The following is a 6,000-nucleotide window of genomic DNA, read 5'->3' as shown; positions in this document are numbered from 1 at the left end:
AATAAATGCATCTAATTTTGAGTGTATAAAACTATTGCTCAAGCAAGTCTTTACATATATTTAATTATACCTTTTCCATTGATTTCTTTAGCTATAAGTGTAAGATTATTCAATTATATGTTACTTAGTTATAAAATTATAGGTGACGATTAAGTTAATGATGAACAACAATCAAAAATAAATAATTGAATCCACAATCAAATTACTTCTTACCAAATAAAGGTCGGATATGTAAATGTATATACTTGCAGATTATTTAATTATATATTATTTCCTAGGTAATATTAATTAATAATATGGGTAATATTGTTAATATTGCGAACATGTTTATTACATTATAATAAAAATAAAGTTCTAACATATGTATTGTTTAAAATACTTTCAAGGTATTATTAAACACATTCAATTCGCTTGGTGGTAAAACGGTGGTAAAACGTTGGTAAAACGGGCAATGAACTAATCAATTTTGTTGTGTAATCGGCATTTTCATTAAACGGGCGGACTTGAAGAAGATCGATTATTGGAATGCATATGATGGGTCATTTACAATATTAGTGCTTAAAGAAATCCATTAATATGCGTTCGTAACAAATCTTCCGAGCATGAAATTTGTAATTAATATTTGACGTTTTTCATATTTCTAATTTTATATCTCGATGCAATTTATTAATTTAGTTAGTTAATATAATTGAGATAGATCTTAATATTATCATTATGTGTTCATACTGTAAATAAGAATAATGCATGAAATTTAAATGAAAATACTATGCATTTAACGAGATTAGAATGATTTGATTAATATTTAAGCATAATAAAGAATTATTCAATAATATTTATTAATATTATGTTGGCTTTAAATACAATTAATGATACAATTAATGGAGAAAAATACTTTGAAAATATTGATCGGTAAACATAAATTTTGTGTTTTCATTATTTTTTTCATTTTTTTACATCGCTATTACGTATCGATTAAGTACTCGCGCGGTAAAAGGAAAATTTATCGACGTAATTACATCACAATGTATTATAAGAATCTATTTATAGGAGAAAATATAGCCCCATGACAAACAGTTTAACTAAAGGATTAGGGGACCTTATATTTGCGTTGCTCTGTATTTTAAAAATTTTATAACAAATGATCAATGTCTTTGTGAATTATTTCCCGGCTGATGTAATTAGTTATAGAGAAACTTAGGGCAGACTACAGGTGATAATTTATGGCTTATGAGAGCTTTCAATAATGAAGGGTATGCATTGTGCGAAAAAGAATAGCTTAAGAAGAAGTGAAGAAAGAAGGGAGAGAAAAAGTGTCGAATCTCGGTAAACGTTTCATTATAAGATGCATTGGAGTCAATCAGCTGAGAGGAAGCAGAAAAAGCGGCACTTTTTCGTTTTTCTCACTTTGACTTTTTTCCTTCTCCTCTTCCTACTACTTCTCGCTTCTCCACGCCACTCGTTTTTTTTCTTTTCTTTTTTTTTTTCTTCACCACAATGCATGACAGGCATAAAGGAGAACAGTTAGAGGAACAAGTGTTATCAGAGTATGTATCAGATATGTATCCGAGAATCGTAAGAAGAGTAAGCCACTTGCAGAACGAGGTCACTATTAACCTTAGGAGAGGCTAAATGGACAGCCTGTCGGGCTTAAAAATCGCAGACTCCTCGTTGTCCTTTGCAGTCGGTTGGTTGGCCGTCCGGCCGACCGGGCCACGACGAGGTTCTTCACCTGGGACATTCTCGAGGGATGAGCGAGCGGGTAGCGGGAAGAGGATTCAGAAAATTGCAGCGAGGTCGGCTAGCAGCCGTCAGGGACGCGTGGAGGAACTGCCGATGCAAACGCCGAGATGAAGTTGGCGGAGGAGGAGAGTCGTTCCATTGAGCTGCGATGTGATAAGGGGGAGCGGGAGTTGAGGGGCCGGGTCGAGAGAATACAAGTCCTCGTCGCCTTGTGCTAAAATGATGGGGAGGGGGGGATATGGGGATAGGGGGATGATTTTTTAGCGACGCCTATGCAACCACGTGAAAAATCGCCTGATGTCACTGGAAGAAAGTAGCTGTAACCATCATCGCGCGCTACTGGCGCTTCAATTTCTCTTACGATATAATGAACAGTAATGTATAAAACAACTGTGTTTTTCTCCGTCGGGTTATTTATAATCCCCCTGATCATTTACGGCGGCACTGCGATGCTGCATTATGACCTTGTTATCCTTTGTAGATGGAGGCGCTGTCTTCTTTTTACAGGAGTCGTAGAGGAGGAGAGTTTGAACATTCGCTGCCTCGTAATAATCATTCTTTTCTCTTTAAGCTTCAGTAGCGCTTCCTTTCATGTCCCGAGTCGTCAAGTGGCGCTAATTGCGCCTTCAAATTTTTATAATAAGCTACTGTTCCAGGGCCCTCCGAAAATGAGTTTTAATAGTGGACTGCAGGTAGGACGTCGACGTGACGCGCAGTTCTCGTTCGCGGATGTGCGAAGTGCGCAAAATGACGTTTATTTTTCAAATTACGCGAGACTACGCGTTTCGCTTCGTTACCTCTGTTTTTGCACTTTAAGCTAACATTAAATACGCTGTCTTGGCATCTCAATTTTTCCAAGATTTATATTAAAATGAGATATAGCCGATAACACTCGAGCAATGATCGTTATTTTCTTTCTCCTTCGTTCATCCTTCCTCCTCCTTACCTATACATTAATATTATAAGTGTGTGTGTATCATATATATATATATATATATATATATATATGTGTGTGTGTGTGTGTGCGTGCGTGCGTGCGTGCGTGCGTGCGTGTGTGTGTTTAATTTAGTATGGGCTTGTGATTTTATATGTTGAGCTCGATTCAAAATTTTAACTATATTTTTATCTGTATTTAAGCAGACCGGATTAAAGCCTAAATATTTAAAGTCTTTTGCCACAAAGTAAACAGGCTTACCCATGCGAAATGATAAAGGTATTTCACTGGAACACTAAATTTAACTCCTGAAAAGGTCCATTATGTATATTTCTTTTCCAGACTTTCTATCTTTCACTTAATGACTTCCCTTCCCTTCCTCAAATTCCCTTGTGCTAAAATATTATTCATATATACCGACTCTTATTAACAAAATCATAAAGTTTATAGTGTCGGACTTTTTAAATTTATCAAACTATCGTCGCTCTGGCTTTTATTTAGACATATTTGCATTTTCCATAAATTCAAAAAAACACGGTGGATACGTTAATTTATATGAAAATAACACGAATAAATCTAAGCTTCGTTTGCAGGAATGTCATAGGCGAAAATGTGTCCCATTACCTACCATTTGTAGATTCGCATCAATTGATAGACGAAAGTTACACTCATTGAACAAGTGAGACTGAGAAAAAGTTGATCGATACTTAGGAAGATAACGTGGTTAATGTAGCTATAGGTGCGTTGCCCAGGTATCGTGTAAAATTTAATTGGATATGTTTTTTTTTCTTTCTTTTTTTTTTTTTTTTGTGTATTCTCTGAAACGAAACTTTTTTTTTTTAACCGATGAAACTTTGTGTTATATATAGTCATATAATTATCAGGCGTTTATTTTCAGAGGGAAAAAGGAGCCCTTAATCCAATGGACGTCATTATTTCAGGCGAAATATTCAAATGAAAAATATTCAAAAAGTTTTCCCTGTAAAAATTTCACCAAATAATTATTAAAAGAATGTTTTAAGTTAAAAACATTGCCAGGCCATTAGTAATTAAATTTAAATATAAAATGTATTCTATAGACTAGCCGGACAAATACCACCCTTAAGAGCAATATTATTCTCTGTCTCCTGTGTGGCGAGGTGATAAATTATCTCAGCTCTACTTCCACTGTCCTAGAGCTTACTAGAAGGATTATCAAGAGAAACCTATAACACGAGACACCATAAATTGAAAATACTCAATATAAATGAAAAGTACAAAGTAGAAAAACTTGGAGGTGAAATTACTTGAGTTGATTAAAATGTCACGGGAATAAATATTATTTACTTGTCGGAATATTTAATGTTAATACAGAGTCGCATATAAATTTGCTTGGAAATTAGAAGCAGTAGATTTATAGCATCTGTAACTATGTTAGTGGACTCAGTTTTCGAATATAGATAGTTCCAATTCTATGCTAATGTTTATTGTTTGAGATGTATATATGGAAAGTAATTCAAATGTTTGTCGATTGGAAGTCTGTCTTGCGGTGTTAAGGAGGAGCGTTCGCTCGGCCGGTCTGACGAATCGATAGGGATTTCACGTAACGTTATAAATCACAAAGTTGTAGCAAATAGTTGCAAATGTTGTTTATTTATAAATAAAATATATCGGTTAAGTGAACTCTCGAGATCTAATACAACCGTGGACTTTTCATTACATCCAAGTGCGCGTAACTAACACTTTCTGCACCTCTCGTATTATCGAATTCGAGCGACGAGTTACACATTGTTCAAGAAGTTCCACGAGGAAGTTACTTGATTGACAAAATCAAGCATCGGACGAGACATTAAAATATTTTCCCTAGAAAGTATCAAGTACGTAAGCGTAACCTTTAAGGAGCCACGCGCTCTCCGCAATTTTGCTTGTCATTTCTCGTCTATGAAACTGTCCAGTTAAAAACGGCAGTTTTAGAAAATAGGCCATATAAAATTTAATTTGCACAGTCGTCGGAAGTCCTCGTGGACGTTTACAATTTCAAATATGATATCCTTTTGGTCTATCCTTTTGTCAAATTAAAATTCCTTACCAGTGATGAAATTTGTACATGGCAGTATAACTTTACGAATTCTTGTTTATTATTATGTTCTACTGTAATATCAGATTAGATTAGTTCAAATAACAATACGACATTTTGACTGAATAATACGTAATAATTCCTATTATCAAATGGTGAGAAATTATTCTCCAAGAATTTAGAATTATTGTTATTAAAAAAATAACCAATATTTTTTTTCTCTTAAGATTTTGTTCCAATCATGATTATATGCTACGATTTTCTACAAAAAAAATTTAGATATCATCTTCGAAAATATTATATTTTATAAATCTGTTAACATAAATGTACATTACGCTCTTATATCTTGTAATTTTTATTAATCTATAATGAAAAATTGTCATATGAGACGTCACATTACATGCTTATTATAATTTCAAATTTCCAAAGATGTCGACAATTATGAGAATTATTTTGATATTTATGGAGATTTTCGAAAAACTCGAGGGAATTAATTCTGAAGAATTTTGAATGAAAATTTTATACATTTTTTTTAAATATATAATAAATTACGTGACGGTAAAATAATGCTAAAACATGAAAAACGTGATGTAAACTTTATGTAAATATAAAAATTATTTATTTAATATAGGGAAAATAAAATTAATTAAAAATTAAAAAAAAAAAAAAAAAAAAAAAAAAAAAAAAAAATGAGAAGTTAAAATTCAATTGCTCAAATAATATTAATGAGTATGTTATTAAAAAAATATTTTGAAATATATAATGCTGACCGGTTTCTTTTGCAAATAATTCGATCGAACAGAGATGTTGACTAAAATAAAATCTTACATTAATTATTTTTATTACTTTAATCATTATAATTCTGCATTATTAATTTTTCCATACAATATAATATAAAATTATAAATTTAAATTTAACAACTTAACAATAATATGAATAATAATAGGTTTAAATTTACCCGCGCGTATACAATTTTACACACACCCAAATCAATAGTTTATAACATTATCGTAATAAATTTATTGCATCAATTATTGTTAAATTTCAAATTTCATTTTTTTATTTTTTTTTAGTCAAAGTATGTTTATTCGGATCATTCGGATCCTCTATATCATATATTAATAATATAATTATGTACTTGAAAAACGATTAAGCTAAACATTTCTATATATATATATATATATATATATATATATATTTTTTTTTTTTTTTTATTTCGTGAAAGTATATTAGAATTTTGTGCTTTACTCAAGCTATTGATTTAAAAATT

This window comes from Ceratosolen solmsi, unplaced genomic scaffold, assembly GCF_000503995.2.
Source record: "Ceratosolen solmsi marchali unplaced genomic scaffold, CerSol_1.0 scaffold13, whole genome shotgun sequence".
NCBI classification, from domain to species: domain Eukaryota; kingdom Metazoa; phylum Arthropoda; class Insecta; order Hymenoptera; family Agaonidae; genus Ceratosolen; species Ceratosolen solmsi.
Note: the sequence above shows the minus strand (reverse complement) of the source record.